Source organism: Pseudorasbora parva, chromosome 5 (genome assembly GCF_024679245.1).
Source record: "Pseudorasbora parva isolate DD20220531a chromosome 5, ASM2467924v1, whole genome shotgun sequence".
Taxonomy (NCBI): Eukaryota; Metazoa; Chordata; class Actinopteri; order Cypriniformes; family Gobionidae; genus Pseudorasbora; species Pseudorasbora parva.
Genome location: NC_090176.1, coordinates 25,239,046 through 25,260,330, shown reverse-complemented (window position 1 = coordinate 25,260,330; position 21,285 = coordinate 25,239,046). Strand labels below are relative to the sequence as shown.

The following is a 21,285-nucleotide window of genomic DNA, read 5'->3' as shown; positions in this document are numbered from 1 at the left end:
ATATAATATATAATACATTGTGTTTCAGAAGGAATTTGTTCTAAAAAGCAAATGTGCATTTGTTGTATCACTGGTGCAAAAGACAATTTAGCCTCCAGAAATCTCATGCAATAACAATTGCCGGATCTAAACAGACAGATACTTGCAATACTGACAAGCTTTTAAGATGTTTTCATCCTGCTTCCAAAGCATTTCGACACTAACATCACTTGCGGCAACCAATGAGATCAAGTGCTCAGGGATGAAAAGCAATTAGACAATAAATGAGAATGTGGTAGAATGCAGCGGCTCAAAATGATTATTCTCTGAGCATCAGGGAGCTCCGTTGAGTGTCTATGATCCTGAACTAATAGAGGTTATGGACACACGGGGCTTTACGCAGTTTCAAGTGAATAAAGGTGACTTCTCCCCAGTGTCTTGCCTGCTAAATTCAGTGTCAGTGGATGGATGGCAGGGCCTGTTGCTTAGGCCAGGACATCCCCAAACCAATAAGAATCGATAAGCAACTTCACAATGCCCCGCAAGATCACACCGCCACCCGCCTTGCCATTAGTATGCCGACGTCTAGTGCTGGTAGTGGGGGAGTGATGTAATTGAAATGTGTGGAGCAGACTGCAGATCTATTCATGCAGCTCTGCTCTCCAGGGTAAATGCTACTAAGACACCAAGCACAAAGAGATCCACACACAATTACAAACACACACTTCCGTTCTGTTCCAAAGTCTAGTGAGCCACCATGCTACTTTCTACATAGGCAGCTACCTTCTAAGGCAGCACACTAACGGTTAAGGAACCTGATAAGTAGGCAACTTGGGAGACTTGACTCTCAATTGATTTCATAAGCTAAGTAATCTAACAATGCTAAGCTAACACCTCAATATTTTAAAGGAGACCTATTATGCAAAATTAACTTTTTTATATGGCGTTTGAATAAATGTGTGTTGGCAGTACACAACCACCCTATAATGGAAAAAATCCACCTACTCTTTTTTTGAATCCCCATAAAAAATAAGCAGTGTCTCAGAACAAGCCGTTTGCAGATTCTAACATTTGTGACCACATAATATGCACAGGCCCCGCCCACAACTCTATTACCATAGATCCTGCCCTGAGAGAACTTTTATCTCCTCACCAGGGCATTTAACAGCAGCATTCAAGTAAGAAATGTATTCTTATTAAAGCTACTGGAGTTATTCAGTCAAGAACAATGAGTGATTTTAGTTTTTTTCTTATGTTGTTTGATTTATATTACCAGCAAATAACATATACTCATGCGATTTCTTTACTTGCTGTTTATGTTCACAAACATAACCGACTGCTGTGTGAACTTTGCGTGCTTTTGACATAACCTTGTGTTTATTTGACAGTTTAAGTGCAATAAAACCTGAAAGAGAACATAGTTTAATACTCACAGGACACTCGGTCTGACATTCAGCGCATGCTTCAGGTGTGTGCGCTCAGAAAACCATATATCAATCATAAAACCTCCATAATCGAAACCATAATCAACAACATTTCTCACCTTATAGATGTTTTTTCCCCGCTGAGCTAAGCACAATGGCAATGCTGCCATTTGGCTTAAAAGAGATATCTTAAGCTGGGTGCACACTGTGCGATTTTGCTCACCATTTGGCCGTCTGAGACAAATTTTGCAAACCCTAAAAGATTTCTCTGATCCTAGGCTAAAATCTGACGTCTTTGATCGTTAGTTTGATATGTTCATCGGCAGCCGATTAATGACCGTTGCGATCAAATTTAACCTCAGACGATATTCTGGCAGTGTCAGAAGATCTGGCGCACAATCCTGCAGTGTGACTTCTCCTACGACGATCGTCAAATATCTCGGTTTTTCAAGACAAACCATGACCAAAACGAGAGCTAGAGATTTCTTTGTAGCCACCATTTCAGTCCCGCGTGTAATGCAGCTCAGGGTCACCGAAAGCGTCATTCATTGATGATATAAAACACCGGATGAGTTTTCTTGCGTGTCCGTTTTTAGAGCGCCTTGACTATCGTACAGTCTGGCATTAATGACAACTGAGATCTCACAGTGTGACCTGGCTTACATCGGGATCATGTTCGCACAGTCTGACAAGCAGCATTCGCAAAGGATTTAGAAAAATCGCACAGTGTGCAGGACCCATTAATCTGAATGCCATTCCAAAACATAGGTAAGTCTTCTATGATTCCTTAAAATCTTGCCTCCATTGGCTGCTTACGAGGTTTTTTGAACTCAAGTGTCATGCATAAACACAAAGGCCGTACACTACACACACACGCCCAATTCCTGGAGGCTGTGTGTCACAAATCTATCATTTAAAAGAGATTGACCTTAATTTTATGTCTCTGGGACTCCACTGATCTGTTGGTCAGAGGGCATGATGGGAACTGGGGAACTCTGGCCTCCATGACTGCAATCTTAATGTTGCTGCAGGCAGCACACCTCAGCCTAGATTGACACACACCTACAGTACAGCCGAAGTGAAACCACCCCACGCCTCCAGCTCCCTCTGCTATTAATTATCCAAGGCTGGCGACAGCGTGCCACTGGCCGGCTGACAGCACGCCGGACAATCATGATCTATATATCGGGCAAAAGTGACACCGCCAAAAGAACAATGTGCATTCAAATGCATCCTCATGTGTTAACTGTAAGGAGCAGGAGATTGTGCTGCCCTGCTTAATTTGAGCAGGAAATTGTGTTTGATAAACTAATAGTGTAGGGAATTCTTGATGCATGGAAAGAACCAGTATTCAATAGTAGTATTCAATATAACAGTTAGTTCCGCTCCTTGAATTTGATTGGTTGAGCAGCATTACAAAAGTGCTGATACACAGTCCAAAAGCACTGGGACTTTTCACTCTTCTAGACAAATAATAAATGGCTGGTATTAAAATGATACTAGTTTACTGTAGTAGTTCATCGAAAAATAAAACAAATAACTGAATCAACTGAATAAATTGCTTAACATGCTTACAACATTATAATGTGTGGTATTATTATTATTTGATGTTTGCTAAAGATTACATTTAACCATGCAGTGTTTTTAAAGATTAATTTCAAGCGAGTACAGACAGGCAGACAATTTGGTATTGACAAATCATGCATTTCAAGCATCTATCAAAAACAACCAAGTATTAGTGCGGTGAGTTCTGCACAAGCAAATACCATTCAGATTTTCTTCATAAAAATCTTAAGGCTTCAGAGAAATTATCCCATCTCGCAGATTTATGAGACAGCTGGGAGTAATATATCTTCACATCAGTAGGTTTCATTTAAAATGATAAAGCAATCTGTACCTTGTACGCACTACAGAGGCAGCAGCACGTGTAGAGGAGGCCATTAAAATGCACAGGAATCAGGCTGGTCAGTTCAGCTGTCATTGACAAATAGCTTTCCACATGCCTATTCCTTTCTTTTGTGTCGGCTGAAGCATCCATGCACAGATCCATTACAGAGAAACCTGAATATGTATGTGCCCAAGCCTTCATCTTCCTTTCATCATTGTAGGGTAACAAGCAAAGCTCTGATTCACAGAAACACACACACAAAAGAGATTAAAAAAAGACCTTATGAGCTGCCTTTTTAGTTTGGATAGAAAAAAGCAAGCCTTTCAGTTCAAAGAGACATTCAAATGTCCTCTACCGATCAACATCATCCTTCAGAAACACAATTAATCACCATATTCATTTCGGTTGCTCTGTTTTAGCTCTTAGTGCTACTTCAGGCCTCTTTAAAGCTGTGAGATGTGAGATTATGATGCCATAAACAAGCTCCCAGAAGACATACAGGGGACTCAAACGTCATCAAGTAACAGCTGGAAAAAGGGAAAACATCCTGTCCTGGTTTCTGATGACACCACACATTGTGTACTTACATTTAAAAGGCTCAGATTGTTAAGGTCATCAGAAGTTGGGCAAATACTCAAGCTAAGATTGAGCTACCTAATCATATTTCATGATATTGTGTGTTTTTCCAAAGACGGTTTCAGGAGGAACTTCAGAAAGACGCAGACGGACTTGATAGAGGTACAGTAGTCCTGCTAAAAGAATATATTCTTAGATAATGATGTTCTTTCCAAGTTTTTCTTTTGTCTGTTCCTCGGCTGACTGCTGTGATTTCCAGATGAAGAACTCTGACGTTTAGGAGAAGCAAATAAGGTAGGAGAGCATGATCAGATGACTGATAGAGTGAACAGTTCAATCGATAAACACTGGAGAAGGGTGCAACACTGTTTGAACAGAAGCCAGATGGAGAAAGCTGTTGAAACCTCATACGGGCTGAAATCATGTTCCAGGCCACCAGGGACACATTGTTTTTATCTGCAAGGGTGGGGGGGGTGGAGCGGTCTCTGGCTTTCCTGGCATTCCTCGCCCATTACCGACTCACAGAGGAACCCGTCTGCCAAGACCTTAAACGCTCCAATACATCTCAGCGATATGTGTGCGGAGATGTGTTCAGCATTTAATTCGAGTATTAATCAATTGCTTTCATCAACAGACGAATGAGACTTTGGGTGTCATGAACAAGCAATGGTGAAAAAAACAACTGGTTTCCACGTGAGGTGTATTTCAATGAAATTACTGCAACGCTTAATCGAACACTGTCCTGTTTCTTTGTTTCATGATTTGTTGTAACTTCACCCACTTCAAACTTGATGTGGATCAGTGAGCACAAAAAAATATTTCTTTATGAAACTAAACACCAAATATCTGTTCTCAGTAAACCAAAGGCAGCATGCTCACTAAGGTTGCATTTAGTTGATCAAAAAAAGCTAAATTGTGAAATATTTTTGCAATTTAAAATAACAAATTTTTATTTAAATATATTTTAAAATGTATTTTATTCCAAAGCTGAATTTTCAGCATCCTTACTCCAGTCTTTAGTGTCACATAATTCTTCAGAAGTCATTCTAATATGCTGAGTTGATGCTCAAGAAAAGTTTCTTATTGTTATCAATGTTGATAAGTGGTTGAAACGACATTGCATACATTTTTGCAGGAGTTTTTAAGAACAACCTGAATAGAATATTGTAACATTATAAATGTCTTTGTCCCTTTTGATTAGTTTAAATGCATCCTTGCTGAAAAGTAATATTAATTCTGTAACCAAAAATATGTGCTTTTATTTTAATAGACCATTTTTACTGTTCTTTGATTTCATTCTAAAGCCCTGTTCGGACAGGATTAGATTAACATGGGGACGTGGGGGGTAAAGTAATTTTACCTCAGGACGTCTGTAATATTAATAGCCAATTCCCACGGGATAACACATCTGCGTAAAACTAGCAGAAGTGGGAGGAGTAACTCGCTTTACACACCACGGTAAACTCCGTGTCGTCATGTGCGTATGACATTGCTGTTATCACGTGAGCAAAGACAACATGAGCGCCAGTCTGATATACATGTGTGTGTGTGTTATTAGACAGTTAGGTCCAGTCTAACAATTCTGATTGGATTGTGTTGGTAATAGACACTTTCCTAAAGCTAAAATAAGTGTTGTGCCTCTAATAAGTGCTTTTGATCTTCTTTTTGCTTTAAATGATATGCGGAAGATACTGGAGGTTTACCAGAGTTGTCCCACCACCTACAACGCAACCGAATGCTTCAAGCGCCTCCAAGCTCGCAAAATGCACTTTTTTTAACTTTTAAGGAAATGACAGCATTTTACCATACATTTTTACAGCAGGTCTATTCAAACAGGATTAGTATTACCCGAGGTAATTTTTTTGGACCTTTTTACAGTAGGTAAAAGTCTCGGTGATCTTCACTGGTATTGTCCGTAATGATTACAAAGATGGCACATTCGGACGGGACTAAAATCACAGAGATCCTCTGGTAATAATTACTTTACCCCCGCGTCCCCATGTTAATCTAACCCAGTCCGAATAGGGCTTAACTGGTTACCCATTTAAAAAAACACAGGTTGGGAAACAAATGTAAAAATACTGTTTCTACTCAAAATGAACTAATGTTTCTAAACCCTGGTTTGTAATGAAATCTCTGGCTTGTAATGGCAGACTCTGGTAATTTGTAGAAATTGAGTGGAGCTGTGTCAAAATCTGAACCTCTAGAAGAAAGAGAAAATCGTTTTACAGAGTCATTACAGAGTCAACTTCAGCAAAAGCCTATTTTAGGAAACAATTGAAATTAAAGAGATCTTGATTATTGTTCTTTCCTACAGACTGATGTATACACTCCCTACACTGAAAGCAAGTTGCATGACCTAAACTAAACTGTTTCCAGTATAATTACTGAAGCGATCTATGCAGCAAATCACACTCTTGCATTGTAGATAACTTTGTTGACTACAGGGGGAACGGTCTAGTTTTATACTGATGCTGGCTCTCTGTGTTGACAGGATGTTAAGCGTGATTCACAGCCAGCCTCTGTGCCTCAGCACAGTCGGGCCCTGAGCTTTCTATCTTATTTATATGAATGATTCAAGCCTACGAATATGCATCAGTCCACACCTGCCATTACTCTGCCTGATTGTCACACCTGAGACGCCTGATGAATACAAGCAGTGAGATACACAGTTTCTCATTTTCAGCTTTAATTCACAACTCCGATCGGACGGAAAAACAAATGGCTCGAACGGATGTCCACTAACTCTGAGAGACAGGAGAGCTCAGCTGTGTTCGGTTAAATCACAGTTAGAGATGGCTCTCAGGAGGGGAGGTACGTCTATGTCCTGGTTGTCTGCAAGTCTTGCAGATAGAGATGAGGAGCTCTTTCTCTACATGCCATCGCGTATATAAATGAAATATAAGACACACGTACATTACTTATGGAGTGTGCAGACCAAATGGAGCTATTTTCAGTGGTGAGTTGAATTTATTTATTCATCAAAGGAGACCGTGTGAAAAAGATGACTAAAGTTCTGACTTCAGCGCCTATTTGTTGTCAGAGTTGCACGCTTGCAACAAACTTGCAGTTATTTTGCCACAAAACTCATTTGCATGTGAAAAAAAAAACTCCAAAAGTTTTCAGCATCTATATTTTTCTAAAGGGAATCAAACTGACTCAAAACTCCCATTAAATCTCAACACAAGCAGGACATGTGGGGCGTACCAAACTCTATATGCAGCCATTTTCAAGTGTCGACTTGAGTAAATAACACAAAACAAATTCCTGTCTGATATTATATACTTTCAAGTATCTTACTCTGGAGGAAATGGGGCAAATAAAATGCAGGCAATAGATTGCAAGGCATTTCGTCTGAATTCCTACATAAAGTATGAATAATACTTTATCATCCTCTTCTCAAAGTAGGGCAGGTAAGCGTCAGTGAGTCATGGAAGTTCAAAGACATACTTCAACATCCAACTCTTGGGACAAAAAAATAAATAAATAAATTGCTTTAGAAAAAAACAATCTCACAACATATCTGTTGATCAGTACATTTTTGTAAATATTCAGCATTAATGCTCCATGCATTGACAGTAACAACTAGTGACAACCACAGTAAGCTTTGAAAAACACCCTGCAGTCCCACATTGTTGTCTCCTTCAAACATAAAGGAATTGATCAGTCTAAGCACACACCCCTTGAATAAAAAAGATGTGGGCTGGGACCCTGGATTGAGCGAGAGCTGGCGGGTGCAAGACAGTGTTTACTGTAGTCAGGAGGAGGATAAAACATGCCGAATGCAGCGAAAGTCAGCACAAATCCCTCGGCTGTCATCTAAACTTCAGGATTGCAGCATCTGTACAGTGATTTACCTGGCAATGGCCTGGACCACCTGAACTGGCATGTCTCTGAGACCACACAAAGTGACTCCATTCATTTGGAGCCCTCCTTTATGTATAATTCATGCACTCGGGAAGAGCAGATCTCAAAGCTGCCGCTGAGACGCTCTCCTCTCTTCTAGTATCAAAGTTTCCGTAAAATAAGCTCCGAGCCACGGCACTTACATAAGAACCTCCTCAGTTTCTCAGAGTGTACCTCTATCTGGAGAAACTCGCATCTAACTCCCACAAAATGGAAAATCAGACACACTTTAATGAGCATTCAGGCATCCTCTGCTAATCTACAGACAGCGATGCAACATGCAAGTCTTACCTATAATGATGCTTCCAGCTGACAGCCTGCGAAAGCTAGCGGGAGCACGAGAATGTGTGCGTTCGGGAGAGAGAGATAGGAGATAGAAACTACCGATGTGACAGCGCACAGCTCATTGCGCTCTTTTCAGTGAGGGTGCTTGAGCTTGCGGAGGTGGTCCCTCTCACTCCTGTGACATCTGCTTCTCTCTTTAAACTCATTGGCTAAGAGGGATGATTCCTATTTAGCCAGCCCTGCTCCCCTCAAGTAACCCCCTCCCCTTCCAAACAATCTCTCTCTCTCTCTCTCTCTCTCTCTCTCTCTCTCTCTCTCTCTCTCTCTCTCTCTCTCTCTGCACGCATCTTTTCTTTTCCCTTCATGTTCTTTTCCTCATTTTCATCTCAATCCCGGTTCCTCGCTGCAGTCAGAAGCCGTGGCACACGCTCTGTAGCCCCTCATTGAAGTGCAACACTATTGTTTTTGTCCCTTTCACTGCCTGTCTGCATCCATAAGTGTCTTTTCGCTGTCACACTTTCTTTATGTTTCTTTACGGTCCCTCCACAAGCCTTTGAGATGCTTTGAACACTGACTTCTGAATTGAGGTTTGTTTTTTAGAGGAAATGACAAAAATATGGATTTAATAGTTTTAAAATGTCTAATTTTTAAAGCCACCAGAATATTTATAAAGCCACAGATGCATAAGGGGTGATATTTGAATGTGAGGTGTATTTATGTTTAATAGAGCTAACAGCACAAAAGATTGTTCGTTGAGCAGCACTGCTGTCCATTAGCTCGAAAAGACATGCATTAAATTCACTGTGCATTAGGTGTGCATTAACCTCTATGAACATTATACACCACTAAGAAGCATTTTCAGTTTCAGTATTGCAATATGGTTCAATTTGTGGTTAATTATTATTTAATGCATGAAACAATTATGAATTAATGAGGCATTACCAAGAAGTTCGATCCTCTTAAAGTTATATATATTTTTATATTACAATTTTTATGGTGAAAACGATTGTTCAAGTAAACTTTAAAATGTGTGAGGAAATTAACTGACAATTAATGCACTGTTAATAAATTATAGCTTAAGCCTGGCTTTGAATATTGTATTTGAATAGCTATTAATTTTATACCAGAAATTGAAAAAAAGTCATGCTAGGTTTTATTCAATGAATTTTGCAAAAAAAAAAAAAAAAAAAAAAAAAAAAAGATGCCATTAAACAAATATTTAATATCTAAATGCTTTAACATTCTGTCTTATGTTGTTTCCACATTCATTCGAAGATTCAATATGAAAAGATATTTAGATTGCAACTTTCTGTGATATTTAGATTGCAACCTACATGAAGTGCAATTGATGTCCTTTCATGTGCGGTATTTGTTACATTTTTTAAAAAATTAAGTTAATTTATAAAACATAAAATATTAAAAAAGTACATGAAAATTTACAAATATTAACCATGATTAATAAATTATGTAAATGTAGTGTTCACTGTTAGCAAATTATACCAAATGCATTTAATAACATTTGGTTAAACTTTACAATAATATTATATAATATGTCCATTATAAACTGACAGAAATGTAAAACAGTCTAATGTTCTTTGAATATTTCATTTGAACTGATTTCAAAAGCCTCAACATTCAACACAGAGATTCAATGATTTTCAGAGCAATCATGAAACTCACCAAACACTTTTGTTGTACACACAAATGTAGGTTGGACATTCTGCTTAATATCTCCGTTTAAGGTCACAAAATGAGCCTGAAATTACATAAGGATGACACAATGGGGTCTATTTTTTGAGTTATCAATAATTTTTTTTGAGCCATCTTATTGGAGAGGCTTCAAGAGGAACTAGAATACTCACCATTAGCATTTCAACCAATTAAGGTCTTCATAATATAATAATCAGGACATTTTCTCCAAAATCTTTCAGTTTTTTCATGACTAGAGTTGGTTCAAAATATTTTACAAGTTGAATTTCCTGGTAGACCACTTCCGAGTATAAAGGCTGAGAGGGACAAAAGCTGTCTGTGCTGGTAAAGAAAACTAAAGGCTTCTATATATAGCAGAGCACCTGCGGAAAATAATGCAGAATGCTGAAAAGTCCAGAACTGCTCCCTATGGAACAAACACTACATCCACTAATGACCTCTATAGGAAATCACCATATTTAGACCAATTTAGAGTGAACAACTGAAAGAGGAAAATGGTAAGAAAAAGAAAGCATTTAATGTCTCTTTGTGGTCAGATTTCTTCAGCATAATCATACGCATCTAGTCTGTGGAAAACAAAAAAAATCATGTCATACATTAAAGCAGCATTGGTCTCCAGTTCAGAGTTTCACAAACAACAACTGCTATAAGTCATAAGAGGCTCTTTGATCTGCCCATTGTTTCTCATTTTGTGAGTACCACGGTAATTGGCAAAGTTGGCAATAACCCCCTTGAACTCCCGTCACTGTTGTTTGATACCCATCTGCTCTTTCAGCCATTTTCCCAAAGAAAAATATGCTGTGCTATAATTGGAACCTTCTCCCATGCCTTAGGAGGCTTCAACTTGCCATTTGCAAGTAGGGCATGTCCCGGCGCCTGTTTGACAAAAGCCAAGAGATAAAATGCAGAGGCGGTCGGACGTGCTGGGTACTGCCTAGCTGTGATTTACACTCCGACTCAGCAAATTAACAAGACGGCTGAAAGAGACCACGACATGTGTTCTTTCATCCATTACCAGAGTGTGTTGTTTTATCTGCGTCTAGGTTAGTATTGTAACCTTCATTGATTGATGGAGGAAACATTCCTTGATGTCAGTGACTGACATTAGGTGTTGCACTTTTGATCCCCAAAAACCTCTGATACTTGGAGGAAAAGCCACTGAGAATTAATGAGTTGAAGTTTGCATGCTACTCGCCCAAACATACAGGAAATAAAGGGAGACAACGTGGATGACTCATTAAGGTTTGTGCTGAGGAGCCAAGACAGTGTCCCAGCCGTTTCAAAGTTGTGGCAGGAAGGACACCATGTATTGTTCCCTCATCAGAGAACAAAGTTTACAATAGTAACCAAGACATTCCCTATCTGTCAGTCACTTCAACGTGGTGCCGATGTCTGACATTAAGAGTCCCCCAGTGTAAACACCACAACAACTGAACTGTGTTACGAGGTTTCGGTGGTTCAGATATCGGGTAACAAGCGCACTCTGCAACATCATATCCTACCCAATGCCACACATCATAAAATAAGAGTTATTCATATCACATGGGGAAAGAGAGGACTTTAGCCACTTAAGCCATGGAGTTCTTCATATCACATGGGGACAGAGAGGACAGTACTAACTGGGAATAGGTCAATTCAGTCTGTCTTTTTTACTTTTTCTCTTTTTAAAATAAAAGCCGACAAGAATTAGTGCTGGGGAAGCTCTCTTTCTCCAAGAAAAAGAGCACTATGGAAACCACATATATCCTCTGCTGAATTTGACTGGCGGAGATGCTGAGGAAAAACTCACGTCAAGGTTTTGCCGTTCCAGGGAACTTACCTGGACAAAAAGCATGTTATCACCTCAGGGAGGAGAAAGGCACTGTGTGCAAGCAGTAAACCCAGCTTTTTTTTCTGTAACTGTAAACCTTTTCCAACCCAATGGAGCATGGGACAAAACTCACTCAACCGCTGTTAAGGTTAGGCACTGTTTGCTGGAGCCCAGGAGGATGCAACACTTCCTGGAGTGTGCCTGCACTGCTAAGGGGTAAGCTGACCCCTTGGTCTCTAAAAGGGGTAGTGGGAACATTGGGCACATAGCCTGGCCAGGGTCTCAGAATCACCTGAAAGTACGCCGGACCAAACTCAAGGCACATTTCACTGGCAGAGAATACCTACAGCTCCCTAACAATCCTGACTGAAGTGAACATGGTAACGACAGCTACCTTCAAAGAAAGGGAACTTAGCTCTACTGACTCCAAAGGCTCAAAAGGAGTTCTCTGTAGGCCCAGAAAGACTACAAAGATCACACGAGGGAATAAGGCATGATCTAGGAGGATTAAACCTCCTGCCACCTCTGAGGAACCAATCCTCAGGTTATGCTTCCCTATAGACTTACCATCCACTACATTGTGACAGCCACATATGCTTTCAAGGTGGAAGGAGACAGCTGGTTCTTCAACCTTTTTTGCAGGAAGGAAAGCACTGACTCAGCAGCACATCTCTGTGGGTCTTTCCCTTGGGAAGCACTGTGTGCACAACAAATATCGAGAGTGCGCTAGGGTCAACCAGTCATCAAGATAAATGAGAATGTAAATGTCCACTTCCCTTAATGGGACAAGGGTAGCCTCTTCAAATTTCATGAAAGCGTGAGGTGACAGGGACAGCCCGAATGGCAGGAATCAAATTCAAGAAACGTTCAGTGTCAAGGCAAAATCAAGACATGTAAGTACGCAACTATCGCCACAAACCAATAATGTTGGCAAACATGTCAGAATATGTTTCTGCTTTAACATCTTGAATGGGAGCTTGTGCAGGGCCTGATTCAAAAGTCACAGGTCTAACAACCCAACAGGTTAGCTGAATTTTGTAGCCTGACTGTATTGATGAGCCAACCAGGCCTGCAAACTCCACACAAGAAGCACTAGAGGAACAATCATGTTTGATGTATCTGTGGTGGGGCGGCGAAGCAGAGTGTTGGTCGCCATGTTGGGAAGCAACTATTCTGATCCTGAAGACTTGTTTATTCTCGACGCGTCCGCATGAGCGTTAGGGTGCTGGCGGCAAAAATTATGTCAACGCGGAGGGGGGCGGTCGTGCGCGTTGGGTCCGCAAGACCCCATTTCGCCTGCCGGTCAAATTTATTCTGTGAATCAAGCCGAGCATAATGTCTCATAACACCGGCCCCCAGTTTGCACATTAGAGTGCGGATCGGGCCACATTTTTCTGTCCGAGCCCGGCCTGCGTCCGACAGAGCAGTAACCGAACCCAACCCAAGCCCGACAGGCATTAAGATGTTTATGTCCGAGCCCGACCTGAGCCAGACACAGTTAAAATAATTTTTTGCCCTCATACTAAAGACACACATACGTTTGTTTGTGTGGAAAACCCGCTTTTATTAAGCAACTGTGGCATTCTGAAATGCTTACAGATGAGCGCATAACCATGACGCGCACACGGGACAACAAAGCTTAGCCAAATTAAATTAAATTAACAAAGGCATACCAAAAATGGCCCAAGCTAACAGAACAAAACAATGTAACACAAACGCAGCTTATTGAAATGAAAATGCCTATCAAACTGCAACATGGGATATTAACATAATCCATACATCAGTTTAGGCTAATCCAGATTTTTATGGAGAAAAAGGATTGCATCAACTGTGGATGGCTTCAGGGCGGTCCTCCTCTGCTCTATGGTCCTGCCAGCAGCGCTGAAGTTGCGCTCACTGCTCCTGCTGCTGGCTGGAATGGCAAGGATGCCGCGGTCAAGGACGCTTAGCTTCGGGTAGTTGAGTTGCTGATCTCTCCACCAACCCAGAACATCTCTGTCTTCCTGCATTGCATGATTTTGAGTTGAGTACATCTCGACTTCGTCGGTCGCATCTGCCACAGGTACATTTTCCCACTCCTCAAAGTCAACTGCAGCTTTCTTGGGCGCGGGTTCAGTGGCGGTCTTCTCGGTGCGGAGGTCACTGAGCTGTCTCCGAACCTCCAGGTGAAGGTTGTCTCTTTCTGAGGAGGACAACATTCGGAGCTGGCTATATCTAGGCCAAAGGAAAGTTGCAATTTTTTGGAGTTCTTGGATCTCCACTCTACGCAAAATCTAAGTGAGATGCTGCTTGCGGATGATGGCTTGATAGGGGCTGTCAGTCGTTTTTCTGTTGCAGTGACGCTTCAGTCGCTCAAACCACAGAAACACCAGGTTTATGGTTGGGTACTGGTCCCCTTCAAGTTTGCGCTGGGCATCATAAAATGGTTGCAGGAACTCGACAAGAAAATCAAGGACATCTGGAGATATTGCATCGATCTGCCAGCCCCTTTGCACGGTCATTTAGTTTTTCGCGTAGTTCTTGATAAACCGAGCGGACAGAATTTAAGGTCAGATATACTGTGCTAAACCTTGTGTCTGCCATTTGGATGACTGTTTTTGACAGCAAAGCTGCCATGCCCGTCTTTTTGACATATTTGACCAGTGCCTTGGTTGCATGCAGAGTGTCTGCAACAGTCGGAGCATCTTGGGCCAGTTGTGTGAGGTCCAGGGTGTGTCGCATCACCGTATTATATAGGTGATCTTGGCAGTCAAGTCTTCGATATGGTCTGAGGGCACTGATGATGTTTGAGCCTTGGTCTGTCACCCACACCACTTTATTCAGCTGACTCATATCCAGGCCATACACAGTTAGCAGTCTGATGATTTCTCTTCTAATATTCTCCCATTTTAGCCTCTTCCAACAGGAATGCGACTGGTGACAATACAGTGCTTATCATTTTAAATGTTCGTGTCACGAAATGACAAGTGATGGTCAAGTAACTTAATTTGTGGTAGTCCTCTGTCCAGATATCCGTAGTCATTCCGATAGAATTCACCTCAGTCAGAATGTCATTTAGCTGCTCAACAAGCTTTGTGCGTTTCTCTGTTGTCAGCTCATGACACTGTTTTGACATCGTGGTGGGATCAGGCAGTACGTCCCGTGCTGCCACTGAACCATATGTAGCGCCGATGTTAATAAGCTGCTGGGCCAGCGCAATAAAACCCCCTCCTTCAATGGAACGAATTGGCCTTATGTCTTACAGCAGTACTCAATGCATTTTTCAGTCAGTTTTTTTTTTTTCGCCTGCTGAGGGATTTTTCTTGAGGTACTAGCGAAGGCAGTGATGCTCGGCTGCAGTAGCCCAGGTGACTTACAAACCCTATCCACATGACGCTGCAGGGTGGAATTCCCGGTCCTCTTGCTGTCATATTTCATGAGAAATCCGCAACCCTTACATTGAACATAACCAACAGGTTCATCACTATCGGCCTTGACAACTATGCAGAAATGCTTCCACACTGTAGACTTTCCTTCATTTTCGGCGGTTTTAAAATCTCCTGAGGCCAACTTCTTTTTAACATCTTCCATCGTTGCGCTGCCAGCCACATGAAGCCTAATAATACAATATACTATGCACGCACGCACGCACGTCACATGCACGTGTTGCGCGTTGTCACAGATGCAAATGTATACACACAGGAAGACGGTTAGGGTAATATTTAAAATTTATTTTAATCACAAAACAAACCTTTGCATCAAGTTAAACAGGCCCATTAGCTACCCATATAATAAGCTGTTTTAAATTTTAAATGTGCAATATCGCACTGACGTGACCAAGCCCGACCCGAATTTGTCGGGTACCGTCGGGTCCCGTCGGGCTCGGATCGGGTATCCATGCTCTATTGCACATATAAATTAGGTGCTTATATTTACAAAATGAGCCTACAAAGGCAGAAATAAGTCCTTTTAAATAAATCCATGTTTAATCAAATAAATAAATCACTCCACTAAAATGTTTAGTGAAATTAGGAAATATTTAAGAGATCAAGTTAAGGTTTACTGAGTTTTACACGATTCTTTAGTAGTGGTTTTTGGTGAAATGTACTAAAATAAATATCATCACCTGTGTACATTAGCCCACTTCCTCTCGACGATTTTTCCTGATGGTTTATAGAACAATTACTCCGAGTATAAATGCCTCGCCCGTTTGTGGAGGAGCGTGCACAGTCAGCGGAGGCTCGTGCAGCGGAGCCAGGTGAAAGTATAAACAAGGCTTGGGGCTGTGGGTGTATTGGAACACCTTGAGCCATAAGCCCCAACTGGAACCAGCTTGTGATGGTTGAGGAAGCTGTGCATCCCCTGAACACACCACACTCTCCGTGTCCATCACGTCAGGTCTGCAGTAACCTAAGCCCCTTTCACACTGCACGTCGGACCCGCAATATTCCTGGAACATTGCCGGGTCGCCTTCTGTGTGAAAGCAACCACGTCCAGGGATTGATTACCGAATTCGACCCGGGTCGGGACCTAGTAATATTGCGGTATTCGACCCGGGACGAGCGCTGTGTGAACAAAAGCCGAAACTAATGCCGCAACGTGTACGTAGTTATCGTGCGACTCCTAGAGCTTGTTTTTTCAATAATACAACCCTGCAGTGCCAGAAGAGCTTGTCTGTGTTTTAAACGCAGAGAGTGTTCGTAAACAAAATAAACTAAAATTAAACAAGCAGAAATGTGTACAAACTGGACACAAGTCGAGACCACGGAGCTCCTTACTATCCGCGCTGAAGCTGAGATCGTTCGCCATTACACGTCACATCAGGATGTCACGTGTCAACTCAACCCGGGACCGTTAAGCGTTGTGTGTGAAAGCGCACATATTACGGTATTTCGCTGGCTGTGTGAATGGACCAAATCTAGCGACCCGGGAACAAATGCCGGGTCGCATTATCCGTGTATTTGCCGGAATCGCAGTGTGAAAGGGGCTCTAGAGAATGAGGAAGTTGCTCTTTCTTCGAAAATGTGAGTACCACTTCCACTTGGGCTAATGGCAGAAAAAAAAGATTCTCTACCCGGTCCACTGGAGGAAGGAGCAGTGCATTCACCACCTTGATATTAGATGCACATTATGTATGTTATAGATCAAATAGCATGTCTTTAGTCTAATAACCTGGTGTTTAAAGAACAAAATACATTTATTTGCATGAAGGCCTATTTGAGAATGAGAATAGGGCTGGGCGATATGACGAAATATATCGTCTGGACGATAGAAAATGTCTATCGTTTTATATAAGGCTCTATCGCTTACGCCACGATAAGGCGTTTATGGCAGAATTTTACGTCAAGATGCACCTCACGCCACGGCATGCCCGTGCACGCTGCAATACATAAACAAACATGGAGGAAGACGGTAGTAGACGCGGTTCAGACCAGGGTAATTCTCAGAGTAATTATGCCAGAATAGTGGCATAAGCGCTCAAAACAAACTTCTGACACAGACGCTGCAACGGGCTTTTACGCGTGGCACACCATATATTGAAATATTTTAATGGCAGGTGTAGGGATGGCGAAAACTAAACATTTTCTTGACCGACCACCGAGCCTCATTAGCCGGTTGAAACCATAGACTGTAAAAAAATATGGACGTAGTGTCCGTGACGTCACCCATAGGATTCTGATAAGCCGTTCTGAAGCTTAAAGTAGAGTCGAGCTGGGCGTTGCCATCTTGTGAGCGAGTCATCGCGTGTCACTCCCGGATAACAGAAAATGGGCAAAAAGGCGGGATGTGCGCGGAGCGGAGGTGACGCAATAACTATAGACGGCAGATAAATGGCTATCCACCTGTAACCACGCCCTTAATTATGCAGAACTTTAAGGCTTTATATAACGTAAACGAATGAGTTATAAAAAAATTCACCCCCCTCACAGTTGTCATGAAGATCAAAATTAGCCTTATAAGCCAAAACCACAATTTGTACCAGGCTGTAAACATGTTCTTTTCTGGTTTAAAGTTGAGAATTTTAACATGGGGCTCAATGAGATTCTGCTCCCTACTGGAGCCTGTCCCTAGTGGCCAGTTGAGGAATTGCAGTTTACATTACTTCCGTATTGGCTTAAAGAGAGATCGCGGGAGGTTGCCGCTTGGTTGAAACCGGTTAACCGATTAGTTTAAAATATGCTGCGCTATTTGAAATAACAGCCGCGAGCCGCGCTCCCTCTGTCTCTCTCTCGCTCTCTCACTCACACACACACGCGCTGCCGCCTCCCTTCCACTCACGTCACTTTTTAAAATCCCCCACAGCGCGAAACACGAGTCCCGCAAACGCGCCGCAGAGGAGCTTGTTTGTAATCAGAGGACAAATGGCTCATTAGTTTCGAAATGGTTTGGGTACAAGGTGATCGCGTTGTAAATAAAGGCGTTTGTCCAGCGTTAGAAGCTCATTTGAAACATTGCCGCGGCTCATTTAAGAAAATGACAGCTCCGAAGAGGCTGCTTTAGTTCGAGGTAGTGCTAACAATAATAAAGAAAGACGATCAACACCTTATGTGTTACCACTGAAATGAAGATGTAATATATTTCCAAATGTAAGCCCATCTTAAGCGAAATGCACGCTTCATACTGTCGTCTGCCCTGGCTCTAACCTCGAGTGTTTACTTTTTGCAAACCTTGTGAGCGCGCAAACCCAAACGCTGTGACCTCGAGCCAAATGTTTTTATTGGTTTATTAAGTACAAACAGGCGAGTTATGAAAAATTGAGTGCGAGGGATATGTTCAATCACACAAAAAGATTTTGGAATGAGACGGCCACCTGTAGTAGCGTTTAGTCCACTGTCTATAATAGTCTAATTTAGAGATCACTTTTTTATTTATTTTAACCGACAACTTTGATCGGTTAACGTTGATACGGTCAGCCATCGGTCAAACGGTCATCGGTTAACATCCCTAGGCAGGTGTTAACTTTACCAACAGTCTTGCTTTAAAAAAAGGTTCCACATAAATTAAAAATGTAGTCCATACTACCTTTATTTGTTTTGTATATCATTTCAAACTGCATTTCCACATTGCAATTTTGTATAGACTATTCATAAACTGAATTAACAGAAAAATTGCTATATCGTTATGTATATCGTTATCGGGATATCAAATGAGCTATATCGGGATATTAAATTTTGGCCATATCGCCCAGCCCTAAATGAGAATATCAGAAATTTCATGATATAGGCCTACATATGTCATACAGTGCTATTGTGGCTGAGGTCAAGCATGATGCGTTGCCATTGAAATAATATATAAAAATTGTGAGGCGTTTACAGAAGATTTGATCGCAAGCAAATCTCCTGATATTTTCCTTACCCCAATCTTACCCATGGTGTTTGTGTCTTTATTTTATCAGTCGAAAAAAAATTACTTTTTTTGAGGAAAACATTCCAGGATTTTTCTCCACCTAATAGACTTCAATGGCAACCAAAATGTTGAAGGTCCAAATTAATGCAGTTTTAAAGGGCTTTGAAGGGCTTCAGAGGCTCTGCACGATCCCAGACAAGGATCATCTTGCACTGCTCTGCGGCTCGCCATGGATTGCGTAATCACGGCAGAAAGGTCACGCTAGACGTAGGCGGAATTGCTGCCCCAAGAGAATGTGCAAGGACTAATTTGCCCTTTACTAAGAGCACTCCATCTTCAAATAAAAAATGGTAAATGGACTGCATTTATATAGCGCTTTTAACAGACCTATGGCCATCCAAAGTGCTTTACATATCACCTCACATTCACCCATTCATACACCGACGGCGGTGTCAGCCATGCAAGGCGCCATCCAGCTCGTTGGGAGCAGTTGGGGTTAGCTGTCTTGCTCATGGACACCTCGACACTTGGTCAGATGGAACCGGGGATAAAACCACCAACCTTCTGGTTTGTAGCCAACCTACATGAACATCTGAGCCACTGTCGCCCCCATCTTCAACTTCAAAATCGTCTGATATCATTTACTTCATACTAAAGGAAGTTTGTATAAATATTTGCATGTGTGCTTTGTAATCATGGGAGCGGTACTTCTGTCTACGTCTTGTGTGATCTTTCCGACGTGATTACATAATCACTGGCGTGCGCAGAGCAGCGCAAGATGAGCAATTTTAAGGTTAAAAAAGAGAGCGTTTTTATTTTAGAAAATGACCACTCTTTTTGCTAGAAAAACACTATTCCTTGTCTGCGATCGCACAGAGCCTCTGAAGTTTTCCTCCAAAAACTTTCACTGAAGAAAAAAAATAAGATCTTGGATGAGAAAATCAGAAAATCTTCATTTTTAGTGAACTAATCCTATAAAAAAAGAAGCTCTCCGTATGTGTTTGCTCTTTTAGAGGAAATCTGCTCTCTTATGTTGCCGAAGCGCCCAGGGGAACTCTCTCTCTCTCTGCACTTATCTGTGCACTGCTTTGAGACAGACTCCAGCTCCAGGAGAAAGTGGCAAGCAAATTCCACTCGCTAATTCTCATTGGCTTTTTCTCATAGTATCAGTGGTCTTTGGTACTCCCTAGTGTCAGTCATCAACACTGTCACAATGACAAAGGCTACAATAACTTTGCAGTTGAGTGTAAACTGTCTGATACTCCTGTTATCGTTTATGCATTTACAAAATTGTCGTACGTTCTAATGATTGATTGATTTTAGACAGTAAGTAAACTTTGGTACTTACTTTTGGTAACTTTGGTTAATTCACTCAAAAAAGAAAATGCTGCCATTATGTACTCTACCTCATGTTGTTTAAAACCTGAACACATTTCTTTCTTCTGTAGAAGATAAATTAGAATACATTTAAAAGGGGTGGTTGCATGCGATTTCACTTTTTTAACTTTAGTTAGTGTGTAATGTTGTAATATCTGTAAAGTTACAGCGCTGAAAGTTCAATGTAAACAGAGATATTGTCTTTTAAAGTTATGGCACATTATTGCACAAAAACGGCCGGTTTGGACTACAATGAGCTTCTTTCCGGGTTGGTGACATCTTAAACCCTTGCTATTAACATAAACACTGCCCGGGACTTCTGCCTGTAATGGTAAGGGGCGTGGCGTTTCCGGACAACCTGTGCTTGGCACTTCAGCCAATAAAAACACATGAAACTACATTTGGCCATCCCCCCTTCTAAGACCATTTCGTTTTTCAGAGGGATGGGCTTCATAGAAGCAGGAAGCAAATGAGCCGTTCAATGGACAGTGGAGACAGCGGTGTGGAATAAAGGTAAAATAGAAGAAAAATACAGCGTAAAAAAAAAGAAGTATTAAGACATGTTATACTGCGCCCCATAAACACATCCAAGACACAAAAGTAAAAATCAGTAACCAAGCAGTTTTAGTTACCAAATATAGCTGCAAGCAGCCATTATGGGGGCCAAGCGAAAATAAGAAGACAAGACATGCCAGCATAGCTGGAAGTGTCAAACCAACTGCAACAATGAGCCATTAAAGACCTATTAAAAGAGCATATTGCAGGTTAGAGACTCCAGTGAGTCAGTGTATAGAAAAATAATGTAGGACCTAGATTTTCTTTAAAATATACTTGTAAATACGCTAATAAGGCTTTTTGAGTCGTTTTTGTGAGAAAATTTTACTTCCGCATCTAAAAATGCGCAAGACATAATAACGAGCGGGAGTGCGGTGACTTTCAACCATAGGAAAACAATGGATCGCAATGACAGTTCGGACGCTGTGGAAAGTATAAATGTTTATCAA

The 21,285-nt window shown here is 41.4% G+C and overlaps 1 protein-coding gene across 3 annotated transcripts in view; it reads right to left on the bottom strand.

Annotated features, from left to right (window-relative positions):
• thsd7ba (thrombospondin, type I, domain containing 7Ba) overlaps positions 1 to 21,285 on the bottom strand; it is a 385,534-nt gene that overhangs the window by 245,322 nt on the left and 118,927 nt on the right. The window contains exon 1 of one of the 3 annotated variants that reach the window (XM_067443591.1): positions 8,065 to 8,204. The exons of 1 other annotated variant lie outside the window; for it this stretch is intronic. The gene's annotated coding sequence lies outside the window, so the exon portion shown is untranslated. Of the gene's footprint in view, positions 1 to 8,064; positions 8,205 to 21,285 lie in introns of those variants that run through there. One more of the 3 variants, XM_067443588.1, reaches the window with a different exon arrangement.